We start from the raw sequence: 17,966 nt of genomic DNA on the forward strand, positions 1-17,966 counted from the left end.
TTTTACTTTATTGTAAAATATATAAATATGAGGGGGGTTCAAAAAGTTCACGTGGAAAATTGGATTGGAAAGACGATGGAATTTTTCCGTGAAATTTATGAAGCCCCCTTGTATATTCTGACAAGCTATAGATGATGTTTGCTTCCACACAAAAAGGTGGGCCATCAAGCTAAGTATAAGAAAGTCTTAATCTAGAGTTCAACAAATAGCTAAAAAAAAAATCGCCCCCAAATGCTCTAAAATTGATTGTGGTAATGATTGGACAACTCTTCTTGTCATAATTGAACTACTAAATTGTGTGACATGTGGATTAAATGCTAACAAAACAGTTAAACCACCACCTACCAAAAAACAAAAACCCAAAATGCAATAAAATCTAGCAACAAACATCAGATGCATGTACGGTTTTCATATTTGTTCGTGAGTAACTGAAAACGGGGCAGCAGGGACGCATCAGCAATGTCAAAACTTTAGGCAGGACGGTTCCAGCCCACAAAACACGTCAACTTGCTGCCAAAGGCCCGCGATCAGCGGAACCTCCCAATTCTCTAAACGGTCCCAGACACCAAAGCAGAGCCAGAAAGAAAAGCATCCAGACTAAACTCTGAGCAATAGAAGGGAGGTGCTCAAGCAAGTGTCAGGTGTGGAGTCAGGCTCCTTTGTCAAACACTCACAAAGCGTCATTCAATTTTTCCTTCCAGGTTTTGTTTCACTAAAAAGAAATAAAACAATTGTCCTTTAATAAAGGGGAATGCTAAGCATTTATTAAGTAAAACACAAAAAAATAGGCTCATTCTTTTCTCCTTCTTCCTGGCATGCCTGTTTCCAAACCCCACCATCATACTACACACACACACACACACACACACACACACACACACACACACACACCACCTTCATACGAAACACACACACACACACACACACACACAACTCTCTCTCTCTCTCCACTCGCTCCTTTCTCTGAAAGCTGGGCAGCACATGCACATGCAAACTGAAGAGGAGGCAGGTTTCCCAGGCCACATTTCTGGAAATGATACATTTTCACAAGCAGATGTTACACTGGCCAATGCACATGTAAATAATCCCACCTCATTCATCCTTGCTGATGCTGACAGATTGACTCTCTTGGGAGCCCTCTCATCACAGAATGCCTGGTCACACACCAGTTTTATAAATATCAGGGAGGTTGTTTTGCTTTTAAAAGAGAAAATAACTATAGAGGGAAGGTTTTCAAAAGAATTTTCACACAGGGGGCATTATAACCCCCCGCCCCCCCAAACTCAACACAGAAATCTGGCTCTTTTCCTCTGAGACTCTTTATCCTGTTCACCAGACTCTGTAATGGATCATGAAAAGGGAGGTGAGCAAAAATGGACCACTTTTAAAGGGTTTGCTCATCCTCACTTTTAAAAACTTCTTACTGTGAACTGGTAAACTGATCAGTTTTCCATTCAACAATTTGTACACATTTTGTTTCAATTCATTGACTGCAATCCCCACAGTGTAACAACACATATCCTACTTCCTGTTTCCAGTCCTCCTTTCCTAACTCTTCTGAACTCCATCCTTTTGATCTCAAATGGTTGATTATTCCAACAGGTTCATAGTTCCCTATTGAAGTTCCCTGTATAGATCTGGCAGGAGCTTGGATGAAAATTCAGGTATGGAGGTGAGTTCAGTTCCTGACCTTAAGGGTGACGACATTCTAATCACAAATAAGGCATTTTGGCTTTCAGGGAAGCCTTGATTTCCTCTTCACGATCTCTCATCCTAGTAGTGATGAGGGTTCATGTAGTGATGGTGGAACAGCATGGTAAATGACATTAATGTCACTTAAAAATGGTGAAAATGTTTAAAAATGCTGTCACACACACTTTACCTCAAGAAAATATGGAAAAATATAGAGCCTAAACATGGAAGAATCTATCTAATAAAGATTAAATTAAATAAAAACAACAAGACTAGAACGAAGCATAAGAATATTTCCAAGGTGACACAAAATGTATTACAGCTTATTTTGGGTGATGACTTCTCGGATGAAAATCACTGTCCAAACTCCATAAACTGACTATGATGACTAGCTTATCTCCAGTTAGGAAGATCAAATGGTATGGGAACCAAAAACAGTAATGAATGGGGGAGTTCTTTCCTTTTCCATTCATTGCCTTCTAACCAGGGGAACACCGAGGAAGTAATAAAGCTTAGCATATGGGGAATTAGTTCTAAATGGCCCTCCATCATCTTCTGACATTACCCTGATGTGAGTCTCCACAAGTCTCCTCAACTATCTTGTAAAGTTTTGTCATTTGTAAATGAGATGAAGGAAAATAAGTTACAACTAAGATGACATCTCATTGCTCTGAATTCTTTACTTCCTCTAACTCACCCTTCTTAATATTTTCAATAAATTTTCACATAGGCTTGAAGCTGAAGCAGCAGGGTGAAATAAAGGAGAAGATGGTAGGAAAAACTATTCCATTTCAAGCAGAATATAAGCAAGGAAATACATGGGGTTATAGGCAAGTCAGGGAAACCACTTGGAAAGCCTCACAGACCACCACTGGTCTCCAAGGCTCACTTGGTCCTGTTTTTCTCATAGACAATAAGGTGTAAGAAATCAACAGCAACAGGAGGCAGCGAACTAGAAGCACCTTAGCCAGAAATAAGATATCATAACATTTGGCAGAAGGTTTAGCTCAAGTTTCTGTAATGTCCCCTATATCTACAACATCTATTACATACAGCGACTCTACTAGTTGTCCCTTGGACACAATCCAAATGCCGTAGTAAATGGGCACATTCTACACCAGAAGTCCTTAGATACTGCGGAGCGGGCACCAACTCTTAGCAGGGAGAAAGCGATCAGAACGGTTTCCTGTTATGCAGGAAAGGCTCAGGGAGTGCCATGTGCTTCCTGATGGGGAAGCGAGGCTTCTAGGCACACAGCAGGGCTCTTGCTCACTTGGACAAAGACGTGCATTGTGAAACGTATTGCTGTGGAAACACTCCTACAAGAGAACAAGTCAACCTGAAATAAAGGAACTCGCCGGGTTGCAAAGTCAGTCTTGTGGAATGAGTAAGGACCTCTCACACGTCTGTGCTTGAGTGATGGCATGATCAAGCTGAAATGAAAATGGCGTTCCAATTGCATAATAGACATCAAAGCCTGTTTGCTTGCTGAACATAAGCAGTAGGGGGTCAGCCAAAAACCACCCTGCTTTTAAGATTGAGCGACAGGAGAGTACACATACCCCAAAGAAAAAGAATTCAATTTCAGGATCAAAGTTTGCCCGTGCTTTGGCAAACTCATGACTTTTTTGTTAATACAAACTACTAATTTACTCATTGATTCAACAAATACTTATAAATGACTTAGCATGCCAGGCTGGACCCACAAAGACACAGGATCCCTGCCCTGCAGCTCACAGTGGGGAAGCCCAACTTGTAAAGGGATGATTACAGGGCACTAAACGCTACAATAAAGAATACAAACAAACGCAGTTGGAAAGGGCTGCTGATGCAAGCCATAGTCACAGACTCTGGCTGGCTGAAGCAGAAGAAAACTTTATTAAATCGAAAAGAACCAAAAACATACAAACTATTTTCTCTAAACACAATATAATCACACCAGAAATTAACAAAATAGCAAGGCAGTCATCAAGCACTTGGAAATTATGCAACACACTTCTAAGTAATCTATGAGTCAAAGAAAAAGTCTTAAGAAAAATATAAAAACAAATCAACACTTGAAAACGCAAATACAAGGAAGCAATGAGTCAACTAGGGCGCAGTACAGCACTGATGAACACAATAGTCCTCTAGTTCCTTGAGGCTTCCTCATCACCCACAATTATGACCCCAATCCTGCCTTTCCTTGCAGGTTAGGTTGGAGCACGTGCACAGGTACAGATAGGAGCTCACCACACAGGATCCAGGTGAGATAACCCCTTCAGGAACCTAAATGGGAGTAGCAATACCAGGAGGGTAGGGGAAATGTGAGGAGAAGAAGGGGGAAGAAACTGGGGTAAGAGAGACAGAGGTGGTGTAAGCTATGAAATTAATAATACTTTATAATTTATCAAGGGGTCATGAGGGTGGGAGGGGGAAAGGGAGGTTTAAAAAAGGAGCTAATAACAAGGGCTCAAATAAAATGTGTATGTTTAGAAAATAATGATGGCATCACATGTACAAATATGCTTGATAAACTTGATGCATGGACTGTTATAAGAGGGGTAAGAGTAACCAATAAAATGATCTAAAAAAAAGAAAAAGAAAACACAATAAATCAAACTGTGTGGGACAAGGCTAAAGCAGTACTGAGAGGGAAAGTTACAGCATTAAGTACTTAGAATAAAAAACACGAAGTCTCAAATGACTAACAAAAGCTCCCCCCTCAAAAATCCAGAAAAAAAGAATAAACTGAAAATAAACAAAAAGTAGGAAAAAAATCAATCACATTAAAAAGAGAAAAAAAATCAAGAAACAAAACATCAAGTTTGTAAAATCGAGAAAATTGACAATTTTTATCAAAGACTAATTTTAAAAAGTGATACAAATTATTTATGTATGGAATGAAACACGGAAAAACAAACATTTTAGACCCTTCAGACATAAGGAGTGAATAGTCCTATAAGAGAGACCAGTCCCTGGAGAAGGACATCGAGCTTGGTAAAGTGGGGCGGGGCGGGGGGGGGCAGCGAATAGGAGGAAGACCCTCAAGAACATGGGCTGACACAGTAATTGCAACAACTGTGAGGACGGTGTAGGACTGGACCGTTTCATTCTATTGTACACAGCAGCACCATGAGTCAGAACTGTTAGGTAGTTAGAACAGGGACCAGGGTGTCCACTGGGCAAGCTCAAAATTAAAGCTCCGAGACAGGAAGGGGTGGTGCACCAGGTGGGCAGTGCACCTGGATTGGCCCCATGTAGGCCAAAGCCAGAAAATCCAGAGCCCATGGCCCCTTCTTTTCTCAAGCTGCTTCTCGGATGAGAGGGCAATGCAGCGATCTCCTCTGGTCTCAGTTTCCCCGTGTGAGTGGGAAGTGCCCTGAGGGTACCTGCATAAAACCTGAAATGTCTACCCTTTATATATACACTCACGTGGACCACAAACCAGGCTTCAGAGTAAATTCTTCCTCTTGCAAAGTCACTTGAGAAACCTAACAACCAACTTGACAGCACTGAACAAACACTGAACTAACTAGCAAACATCAAGGAAATGGAATTTTAAAAAGTAATTTCCCAGGAAAATTCCAGGTCCTGATGCTTTTACTGGAGAATTTTATTAGTCCTCTAAGAATTAATAACATGATGCTACACAATCTCACAAAAAACAGAAAGGGAGACTTTATGAAGCTAATATTACTTTGAGAAACAAATCAACAAAGATAGTATATAAAATGAAATTATACCATAATCCTTCATGAACATAGAAATAAAAATTCACAAGATATTAACAAACATAACTCAGAAATGTAATAAAAATGATTACAAATGATCACCCTTGGGGTTTATCACAGAGAGGCTGAGTCAATAGTCAAAACCCAATTATGTACAGGCATAGAGATAAAGAGATAAGCAAAATTTAACTGTGAGTCCAGTTAAGAAAATTTCAAATTATGGTAAGGATGCTAAGACAATTTGATGAGGGGGGAGGAAGTTTATTAACAAATGATGGATATCCTACCTTACATTATGTATAAAATTTAATTCAAGATGGATCAAAGACCCAAATCTAAGACTAAAATTATGACATCCTTATAAGAAAACAGGCATACATTTCATGACCTTAGATTAGGAATGGTTTCTTAGATACAACACTCAGCACACTAGGAAACTAAGAAAAAGCAGATTTAGGACTTCGTGAAGAACAAAAGTTCAAAACTTTGGTGCTGAAAAGAACATGAATAAGAACGTGAAAAGACAACCCACAGAATGGGAGAAAATACTCACAAACAGTATCTGATACAGGGCTGGTATCCAGAATACACAAAGAGCTCTAAGCTCAATAAAAAGGCGTAGATAACACAATTAAAACGACAGGCACGGCCCTTCTCGGAGCTGCACTTGCTTCCACGTAGCTGCTGCAGTCAGAAAGAACCCACAGTGAGTTTTCCCTGCAACACTTCAGGAAAAGACATTCCCTTATCGTGTCAGCCATTAGCGTCGGAGTGAGTCCTTTAACACTGGCATGCTTTCCGAAGCCAGCAGCACTGCTGACGATGGCTCGCACGCACAGTAAGGGCTAGGGACAGTCACGGGCCTGCAGCTTAGTCAGGACGGAAGATGAAGCGCACAGTAAGGGCCACCTTGTGCTAAAAGCCGAAACAATTGATCCAGGTACCCTTAAAAATACTGTGCCTGGTCTCCACCTTCGTTACCGAGGAGCAGTCAGGTCAGGTCATCTGGGATGTCGGTGTTGTTCTTTTTTTAAATAAATCACTTTATCGGGGGCTCATACAACGCTTATCACAATCCATACATACATCAATTGAGTAAAGCACCCTTATACATTCGTTGCCCTCATCATTCTCAAAATTCGCCTCCCACTTAGGTTCCTGGAATCAGCTCATTTTCCTTTCTTCCCCCCCCCCCCCCCCCGGGTTCTGTTCTTGACACAGCTGTGCCGAAGATCCCAGGACACCTGAGATTGGTGATCTCCAGTGGAGGAAAAATGTGACAGGGACCAGACCATGTGCCCTGGGACCTGGATGTCCTTGCTCTTCCTGGCTGTTAAAGAAATTTGAAGATGTAGCTGTGCTTTTAAAAATCTGAGTAGTAAAGAGTCTTGAAATATGATGACGCACAAAAGATCTAGTGTTTTGAGCATTGAAGCACTATGAGAAGAACTTCAAGCAAGCCGTTTTATATGCAGAAATATTTTTAATTGTACCTGGCTTAATAAACAAAACGACTGGTAGGGGGGGAAAAGAGAAAAAAACTGAATGATCTGAAGTGATCTGAACAGACTTTTTTCAAAAGAAGAGGCATATGGTCAAGAAGCACATGAAAACATGCTCAACATGCCATCAGGGAATTGCACACAAAACCAGCGAAGGCATACCACTTCTCGCCCAGTAGGGTGGCTACAGTCAGCAGTAGATGTCATCCAGTACTGGTGAGGAGGAAAACGTAAAATCCTCCTACAATGCTGTTGGTAATAAAATATTATGTAGCCACTTTGCAAAAACTGCTAATAGCTGGAGTCAGAAATCAAAAGGTATAAATACTCAGCATTTATCAAGATGGGGAAAAAAATCAAGTCCCAAGTTGTAATATTGAAAGATTCAATGGCCCAAAATTGATTGGGCATCCACAGAAGGAAGGACTAGTCACTGTACCAAAAAGAATTAGTTGATGCTCAATCTTTTTAGAAAGTAGCGTACAAGGGAGTACCACCCCAAAGCCAGTTTTTCTAAAAGCTAATGTATTTAAATTTTACAGAACAACTTTATCACCTTCAAAGTACTCTCCATTACACTTAATACATTTGTCAAATCTGCTATTCCAGTCTTGAAAACACTTTTCAAATTCATCTGTTTGAATGGCTGAGCACCTCCCTCATTTTTTTCTACACCTATTCTACTTCGTCAAATCGCTATCCTTTCATGTCCCTCTGAATTCGAGGAAACACAAAGAAGTCTCACAGAGTGAGGTCAGGTGAGTGGGGCAAAAGAGGCATGGTTAAGCTGTGTTTGCCCAAAACTATCCCACTGAGATGGCTGCAAGAGCAGGTGCACAAAGCAGGGCTTTTTTGTCGCACAGTTAAGCTATCTTTTCAGAACTTCTAAATTGAAACTTGATTAACAGTCTGACCTGGTGGAATGAACTTCAAGTGCACGATACCCCTCAAAAATCAAATGAACATTGTCTTGATCTTTGATTCCACTTGATGAGCTTTTTGGGGGCGAGGTAGCAATGGTGTCTTCCACTGGTTTCATTGATGTTTGCTTTCAGGGTCGTAAGAATAGCATCACATCTTGTAACCAGTAATGACCTTGGAAAACAAGGCTGGGTCACTTTGGAGCTGTCTGTCAAAGCATGGCATGTTTCCACTGACGCTCTTTGTCCTAGTCATTCGGAACCCAAGGCACAATTGTCATAGCAGTCCTTCTCATTCCCAAACCTTCCGTTGGTTTTTTAGCACAAGTGCATGAATTTTGTTGACGTTTTCATATTTTTGGGAAGCCTGACGGATATCCAGAAGGAGGCTTGTCATTCATCAACATTCCAACTGTTTTGAAATGAGGAAACCACTCATACACTTGAGTTTTACACATAGCGCTGCACTTGGAATCTGTGTTCAACATCACAAGAATTTCTATGGCATTTTTCCCAAAGAGGAAACAAAATTTCACGGCTGCTCACTATTCTCTTAAATTGGTCATCACAAAAAAATGAGGTTCCAGCAAAGCTGCTCTCATGAAAAAATTCACTGTGACCAGAAAGAACCTTCTCATGTGACACCACTGAGTTTACTAACTCAGACCAGGCTGTAAATGCATGTCTAGCAGAAAAAATGCATACTATAAAAGCTCCGCTCCGCACAGCACAATTCTAGGGTTTTTAGGGGGGGGGGGGGGATACCCTCTCATATGATCAAGAACTGATGGATGGAACTGAAGGAAGATGTCCAAGCTGCACTGAATGAACTGGTTAAAAAGATGGGGCCAGGAATACCAACTGCAGTGCTTCACTGAAAAGATGCAAGGCTGGAAGCACTTAACTCATCTCTGCTAAGAAATCTGGCAAGCAGTTTACACTTTCAGTAGTCTACAGATAACCCAAAAAACCCATATTTGTGCCCATTCCAAATAAAAAGATGATCCAACAAAATGTGAAAATTGTGGAATAATATCATTAATAACACATGCCAAGTAAAACTTTGTTGAAATTTTAAAAAATAGTTTTTAAAAAGCACATGTACAGGGGTACTGCCAGAAACTCAAGAGGGATTTAGAAGAGGATGCAGAGCAAGGGATCCAAAACACACTCACTGCCATCATGTGCATGCTTACTTGTAGTAAACCCCTACGTGTTTCCGAAACTCTAACTGTGAACTGGGGTAGTAAGCCTCGTCGTTCCCCAGAGGAGCTGCGGGTGGTTTCAATCACTGAGGATGTGGCTCACAGACCATCATGTAGCCACTATACCACTAGGGCTCCTTCAGACAAAAGATATTAGGATGGATAGAAGATAGATTTTAGCTGAAAGCAAGATGTTTACCTGTGCTTCACTGACTACGCAAAGGTATTCAACTGTGTGGACCATAGCAAACCACAAGTAGCAGTGGGAAGAATGAGAATTCCACAATATTTCATTGTGCTCCAAGGCCCTGGTGGTAGGGGTTACAAGTTGGGCTGCTAACCACTAGGTGAGTAGTTCAAACCCATCCTCTATGGAAGAAATATGCGGCTTTCTGCTCCAGTAAAGAGTTAGCACCTCAGAAAGCCGCAGGGGCTGCACTCTTATCTTATAGGCTGGCTAGGCAGTGGGTTTGGTTTTTTGGTTAACTGAGTTCATGAATAACCTGTACATAGACCAAGAGGCAGACATTGGAACAGAACAAGAGAATGCTAACTAAGTATGTGAAAGTTAAAAAAGGTGTACAACAACAATTACATACACTTATTCAATCTGTAGAATGACTAATAAATTCAGAACCTGGAATACATGAAAAAGCATGCAGAATCAGGATTGGAAGATACTCACTAATAATCTGAAGTATGCAGACCATATCATCTAGACCTAGCTTTCTGAAAGTGAAAAGGATCTTGAAGCACTTTGAAGATGTAAGACGGCAACTGTCAGTATGAACAAAACCTCAACATTAAAAAAAATCCCTTCAATGAAGCAAATAAACAACACCACGGTCAATGGAGAATGATTCATGTTATCAAAGGAGTCATTTTACTGGGACCCACAATCAACATCCATGGAAGCAGCAGTCATGACATCATTTGCCTTGGACAAATCTGTACCAAAAGTTCACTTGAAATGTTAAAATGCAAAGATGTCACTTTGAGGATCAACGTGCACCTGAGGAAAGCCACAGTACTGTCAATAACCTCATGTGCATGTGAAAGTTACAGAATGAAGAAGTCTGAAAAGCTGAAGGCTTTGAATTTCAGTATCGACAAAGAATACTGAATAAACCACCAGAATGCTCTGTAAAAACGAGGGTGGTCAGAGTCTGTCTCATGCTCTTTGGACAAATGCCCAGGTGGGGCCAGTCCGTGGAGAAGGACATCATACTCTGTAAAGTGGAAGGCCAGCGAGAAAGAGAAAGCCCTCACGGAGATGGACTGACACAGTGGCTGCAACAATGTGCTCAAGTAGCGCCCACTGTGAGGGTCCTGCAAGACCAGGCAGGGTTGCCTGCTGTTGTATACAGCGTCGCGCGCTACGAGTTAGAACTGACCCCACGGCACCTAACAAACACAGCCACTTTGGAAAAGCCTGACAGTTTCTCAAACACTTAAATTAAGAGAATTGCCAAAAGATGCTAGCTATTTCAGTCCTCTTTTTCACACCCCCGCCACTTCACCATGATCTCCTTCTGCAGAGAAGGCCCTCAACGAAATGGATTGACAGTGGCTGCAACAATGGGCTCAGGCATAGGGTCAATTGGGAGGAGGGCACAGGATCGGGCGGTGTTTCATTCTGTTGGGCACAGGGTGGCTATGGGTTGGAACCAACTCAACGGCAGCCATCCAACAATAACATTCCAATCCTAGGTAATACTCAAGCGTGAAATGGCACGTCGTCTTAACAACTTGTATACTGGTGCTCACAAAAGTATTATTCAAAATAGTCAGTGATTAGTATCAATCATTAAATTATTAAATTAGTATCAATAATTCAATGACCATTAACTAATAAATAAACTATTCCACCTCTATACAATCAAATATTAGCCAGTCACCAAAAGGAAAAAGTACTAACACATGCCACAAAGTGGATGAACCTTAAAAACCTTAGGCTAAGTGAAAGAAACTATATATATAAGTTCACATTCATACAAAACATTCAGAAAAGGCAAATCTACAGAGAAAGTTGCTTGGTGGTTGCCTAAGGCCAAAAGGCAAGAAGAATGAACGGATGCTTAATGTCACATAAGGCTTCTACTTGGATGATGAAAATGTTCTGGAATTAGATCGTGAAGATGGTTGTACAAGCTTGTGAATATACCAAAAACCACTGAATTATATGCTTTTAAAGGATAAATTATACGCCATATAAATTACAGGCCAAAATTTGTCCCCGCTATAAACACTTAAAAATGCTAGAAAAGTATATCAAAAAATAATATACAGCTAACTCACAAATATATTTATAAATATAAATAAAAAGATAAGTGAGTACACAAGCAAACGGGGTGAAGAAAGTTGATGGTGCCAGGCTACCAAAAGATATAGCACCTGAAGTCTTAAAGACTTAAAGGTAAACAAGCAGCCATCTGGCTGAGAGACAACAAAACCCACATGGAAGAAGCACACCAGCCTGTCCTGACTCAATCGCTGAGGACAAAGTGGGTGCATAAGCAAAAGTAGTAAAGAAAGCTGGTGGTGTCCGGCTGCCAAAATATATAGAATCTGGGGTCCTATACGCTGGAAGATAAACAAGGGGTCATCTGAGAAACAACAAAGCCCATATGGAAGAAGCACACCAGCCTGTTAGATCACTAGGCGTTGAAGGGATCCGTTATCAAGCATCAAAGACCAAAAAGAGTCATAGCATTGTGCATGAGGGGGAGTGTGGAGTGGGGACCCAGGGCCCATCTGTGGGAAATTGGACATCCCCTTGCAGAAGGGCTATGGGGAGAAGATGAGCCAGTTAGGGTGCAGTGTAGCAAAAATGAAATATACAATTTTCTTCTAGTTCTTGAATGCCCCCCCCTCACTATCATGATCCCAATTCTACCTTACATATCCAGCTGGACTGGAGGATGTACACTGTCACAGATAGGAACTGGAAATACAGGGAATCCAGGACAGATGAACCCCTCAGGATCAGTGGTGAGAGTGGCGATATCGGGAGGGTCAAGGGAAGGTGAGGGAGAAAGGGGGAACAGATTACAAGGTCTACATAAAACCTCCTCCCTGGGGGCAGACAGCGGAGAAGTGGGTGAGGGAGACATCAGATGGTGTAAGATATGACAAAATAATAATAATTATAAATTATCAAGGGTTCAGGGGGAAGAGAGGAGTGGGGAGAGAGGGGAAAAATGAAGAGCTAATACCAAGGGCTCAAGAAGAAAGCAGGTGTTTTGAGAATGATGGTGGCACCATATGTAGGAATGTGCTGGACACAATTAGTGTATGTATGGATTGTGATAAGAGTTGTATGAGCCCCTAATAAAATGATTTTTAAAAAAAGCAGATAAGCAAAGAAAGGGAAATAAACCCACAGTGCCTGGGTGAAAGTGGGAACTGAGAGCCACAGTGGTTGCCTATGAGCCAATACCTAGGTGGTGGCAAAGGGCACAATTTCAATAACATACAGGGCCTGAGTTTGATTTCCCTTGTGATGAAAGAATACTTACATTGAGGAACTAGAAATAAGACCTTGAGAATACAGTAGAAACCCTAAAATGGATGCCAACAACTTGGTAAAAGACTGAAGGAGGAAAAACACCTTCCAATCCTATTAGTAGATAAGAAAACTTGGTTGGAAGGAGTGGGGGTAAAATGTTCCTCTTAAGAACCAGAATCCCAAATTCATATTGATTGAGGGGTCAGAATTAAAACTTGATATGTAATACCCGAATGTCCCAGGAACCACTAAACCAAGAAATTAGCATAAAAGCTCAAACTTGAACTATTCCAAGGGCATTCTGTCGAAGCAAATTACCAGCTGTCAAAGGAGTGTAGTGCTCACGGCAGGCATTTTTCACTGGTTAGGTGAAACTGTCGTTTGGTTTTCAAGAAGATTCTATGGGATTGTTTTCTTTTAAAATTGTCAAACTAAACGTAAGATGAAATAATCTACCATAAGAAAGCCAACAGGGATGTGAGGGCCATCTGGCTGCGACATCTGTCACCCCATTGATCACCAGGGTTGATTCGGCTGATCTGGCTGGCTGGGCGGGTGTCCCCTTTCTCCCTCACCGCTCCATGTGCGTCCCTCCGGAAGCTGTCCGGTCGGTTGAAGAGGACGACCTTCCCCGATAGAAGGAAGACCGTCCTTCGGTCAAGGGTATACGAGTAGCTGCGCTCCCCTGCTAGAACCTCCAAACAAGAAAGCCAACAGATAATATAGACAGGTTTCAGAAGTCCAGAGAAAAAAAATTATCAGACAGAAACGATAAAAGAATATATTTGAAATTATTACACATATGAAAGAAAGCCTCAAACCTTTAAGAATAAGATCCTATGGGAAAAGAAAAAGCAGATTTGAAAACAGAAAAAAACACTCTCATTGAAACTTATCCCAGTAACTGGGTTAAAATAGATTTGATGATGACAAAGAAATAAACTAGAACATAAGAAATAACCAGAAGGCAACTCAGAAAAATGAGATGGGGAATACCAAAGAGAAATTAAATCAAGGACTATGAAAGAGTTGAAATCTCTAAGAGTTTCCGAAGGTGGAAAAGAATACAAAGATGTTGTTAGTGACCCTGTATGCAACAATGAAGCACCACCTGGCTCTCTGCCAGCCTCCTGTTTTTACGTTTAAGCCCATTGTTGCAGCCACTGTGTCAATCTACCCTGTCTTGAGAGAGTTCCTCTCTTTTGCTGCCCTTCTACTTTACCAAGCATGATGTCCTTCTCCAGGGACTGATGGGAGTCCAACGTACATGGGATAAAGTCTTGTAATCCCGGTCTCTACGGAGCATTCTGGCTGTACTTCTTCCGAGACAGATTCGTTACCTCAGCAGTCCACAGTACTTTCAATATTCTCTGCCAGCACCATGGTTCACATGCATAGTTCAGTCTTCCTTATTCAATCCCCAACTTTTACATGCATGTGAAGCGGTTAAAAATCACGGCTTAGGTCAGATCCTCTAGAACACTTTAAAGAAGTCTTCCCAATACAATGTGTCGTTTGATCTCCTGACTGCTGCTTTCATGATTCTGGATTACGGACCCAAGCAAGACAAATCCCTGACAATTTCAATCTTTTCTCCATTCATCCTGATGTTATGTATTGGCCAGTTGTGAGGATTTGGGTCTTTTTGCATCGAGTTGTAATCCACACTGAAGGCTGCCATCTTTGATGATCTTCATCAAGCAGCGCTTCAAGTCCTCCTCAGTGAACAAGGTTGTGTCACCTGCTTGTGCATATTAATAAACCTTCCTCCAACCCGAGGTTGCATTCTTCTTCATATATTCCAGCTTCTCTGACTATTTGATCAACCACTATTTTGCCCATCATCTTTCAATATTACAATTCAAGGCTTGATTTTTTCCTTTCTTGAGTTCTTTCAGTTTAAGATGTGCTAAGCATGCTCTTTCATTTTGGTTTTCAACGCTAGGTGTTTGCACATTTCATCATGATATTTTACTCATTCTTGAGCTGCCTTGTGAAGTCAGCTCTTTGACTGCATCACTTCTTCCATTTATCTTAGCTACTCTATGATTAAGGGCAAGTTTCAGAGTCTCTTCTGACATCCATTTCAAATTTTCTTTCTTTTTTAACACTAGGCTTTTAGAATGCATCATTTTAACAAATTTCCATTTCAACGGAAATTACAGAAAATGTTTACATTTACCTCCTACCATTTATGCTTTTATCCATTTAACATGACAGATTTATCTATCTAAATTAATTTTCTTCTATGTCTTCTAATCTTGAAATTCTGTGTGGTACACCTATCTCTACAGATGTGTCAATTTGACACAAACGTAAATTGAGCATTAATCCCAGTAAATCGCTTTCATTCATGAAAGCATTACTTCAGTAACAAGTCCTTACAAAGTAAACATCAAATGTAAAGATAAACAATGAAGCAGGGGGGAAAAAAACAACACAGCAAAGATTGTCATATTGATATACTCAAGCAACCCTACGGTATGTCGACCGCACTACCTCAAATATGGTATAATGTTTAATAAGTTTTATGTAAATATGTAGTATCATAGTTTCATTTACAAATTGATAATGCAAAATTGTATTGTTTTCAAATAAAGTTGTATAGAAAATGTATGGTTTTGTTCGTCAATTTGCAGCACATTCATAGATTTGTTTTATAAGAAATGTCGTAAACCTAGGGTTAATGAACTTTTGCTTTCTTCATGTAGGATAGACTACAGGTCTATTTTGGCTCTCCTGGATTTATCTTAACTTTACTCAGCTTCAGCTTGAGCTTATACATGAGCAATTGCTGGTTTGTTTCATAGTCATATCCTGACCTTGTTTTAGCTGCTGATCCTGAGCTCTCCCATCATCTTTCCACAAATGTGGTCGATTTAATCTCTGTGGATTCCATCTGGAGAGGTCAGTGGACAGTTGCCATTTGTGCTGTTGAACAAAAAGGGTGGTTGCCAAGAATAAGTCATTGATCTGGCAAAATCCTACCAATGCAATCTCCAGCTTTGTTTCTATCACCCAAGCCTTATCTTCTAACTACCGTTTCTTCCTGTTTCCATCTTCTGCATTCCAATCACCAATCATGATTGATGCATTCTGATTGTAGGTTGATCAATTTCACACTCAAGACACTGGTAGAATTCTTCAATTTCTTCAACACTAGCTTTAATGATTGGTGCAAAAATTTAAATAATAGTTGTGGTTGAATTTACTTGAATTTGGATATAATCTTATCACAGATAGCAATGTCTTGGAACATCCTTTTTAATGATAAACGTAATGGCATTCCGCATGACTGCAGCGTTCCCAGCACAGAAACTCATGGGATTTTCGGATTCAAAATGGTCAATAGCAGTCCACTTCAGCTCATTAATGCTTAAAATATTGATCTTTATCCACTCCACTTCATTTTTTACAACTTCCAATTTTTCTAGATTCATACTTCATACATTCTAAGTTCTGATGATTAAATCTCTACCCCTGTTCTTCTCATTTTGCGTCATGTCCCATCAACAAACGAAAGTCCTGAAGGCTTTATTCCCACAGCTTTACTCCATTCACATTACTGTGGGCAACTTTACTTTTGAGAAGGTAGTTCTTTCTCAAGTCATGTGTGTATATATGCCATATATATATGTATATATATATATATATGCTAATCCAGACATCACTTCATAGTTCAATCCCATCAAGTAATATTGTGCCCAAATCGGTTTCTGAGCATTCTTTCCCTTCTTGAACTCCTGATATGAGCGTCCCTGTACTCCCCACTCGGTCTTACTTTGAGTGCTTCTGACCTGAGGGGCTCCTCTTCTGGCGCTATCTCTAGGATGTTCTGCTTTTATTCAATAGCTTCAGTAGCTGACAATGTTCTGATGCTATACATAAGATTGTCAGCAGCCAATCCCTGAGAAATGGACAGCCAATTCTTCTTCGTAGTCTGTTCTTCATCTGGAAACTCCGCCGAAACGTCTTCACGTTGAGTACCCCTGCTGCCCCTTGAAATCCTGGCGTCATAGCTTCGAGCAACACATAAGCCACCACCGAACCACAAAGTGAGACAAGTGGTAGAAAGAATACAACAGAGGAGGTATTTTGTCTGAGGATTGCCTAGAACTAAAAAGTCATAAATCCTCACACTTAGTAATGCAGCACAACTCAATCCATACCATTATGCTGTATTGCAACTGCAGGGTCTGAATAAGACAAATTTAAAATAAAATTCCAATTTTGAGCTTATCCAAGGCCATGGATCAGGGAAAATGGCAAGCCTTGAGGAATGGTGGTGGGATTCCCACAGGGAGAGAGACATGAGAATCCCTGGTGGGAGGTGGGTTAAAAACAGTTTTCAACAAAAAGCTGAGGGAAGAAAAGGAGAGGGTAAATTAGTAAAAGGTAAGGTTAGTTGGAATGGAAATAAATGGAGTCGCTGATACCATGCCAAGGAATCTTAACTATCAGGCAAGAGCAGGCAAAATTTGAGCAAGCTATGTAATCTAAAAACATCTTTTGCCAGTTAGCTTGGCAGTGGTGTATATGGTAGATAAAGGAAAATGAACTGCAGACTATAAGTAAACTCAGGAAATCATTACGACAGTCCAATTCTTTCAATTACACAGGGTCAGGAAAAAGACAACGGAAGTAGAGATGAGAGAAAGAGAGGCTCAGGTGAGGAGGGATGGAGGAAAGAGAGAAAGACTATGCAGACACTTTGGAGACAGAATCCAAACAATTTAGTGAATGAGGTGGGCGGGGACAGGGAGGTAAAAAGGGAAGAAGAGGCTGAGTGACTGAGGAAACAGCTATCCATTCTCTTCCCGAAAAGAGACAGAAGTTTGACACAAGATAGGAAAGAAGTCTTCTAGTCCAGGCTCTAGGTCAGCTGCAACTTCCTTAATTTCACAGGTTCAGCTTCTTAACTCTGGAAAATTCAAAGATTGTTAAAATGGATCAAAAGCTGCGTCAGCTGTGGTAGCAAAGGGATTCCTCCACATGGGTCTAGTCTCTGGAGCTCAGGAGGAAGGCAGGGCTACAGGGCAGAGGCAGGAATCAGCAGTAGCAGTTGAAACTGTAGGAGCACTTCCTATGACTCAATGCCCCAAGAAGAGAGGGCAATGAATTTTGGGAAAATGTTCCACAAATACAGAAAAGTCCCAAGGCCCATCAGAGTGATCAGGAACGGGGATCCAAAGAAGAGAGGCCCTACTGGGAGAAAGGAGTCACGTTCCCCTCCCCATTTCCTGAGAGAGCCAAGTGATAAAAATCCAAGGGAACGAGAAGCCCTCGGTGCAGCCTACTATGCCTGGGATAGTCCTTTCACTGTGCACTTATCCAAAGCCCTATTTCAAAGGAAAGTTTGAAAACATTACCTCAATTTTATCGACAGATACTGTACTTCACACAGCTGAAATACTGGCCAACTCTTG

At 40.9% G+C, this 17,966-nt stretch overlaps 1 protein-coding gene and 1 pseudogene across 2 annotated transcripts in view; one reads left to right on the top strand and one right to left on the bottom strand.

Moving 5' to 3' along the window:
- Positions 1 to 17,966, bottom strand: part of CFDP1 (craniofacial development protein 1) — a 96,723-nt gene that overhangs the window by 48,560 nt on the left and 30,197 nt on the right. The window lies entirely within an intron of this gene.
- On the top strand, positions 6,050 to 6,148 carry LOC142432902 (small nucleolar RNA SNORA16B/SNORA16A family; annotated as a pseudogene).

Source organism: Tenrec ecaudatus, chromosome 18 (genome assembly GCF_050624435.1).
Source record: "Tenrec ecaudatus isolate mTenEca1 chromosome 18, mTenEca1.hap1, whole genome shotgun sequence".
Lineage (NCBI taxonomy): Eukaryota > Metazoa > Chordata > Mammalia > Afrosoricida > Tenrecidae > Tenrec > Tenrec ecaudatus.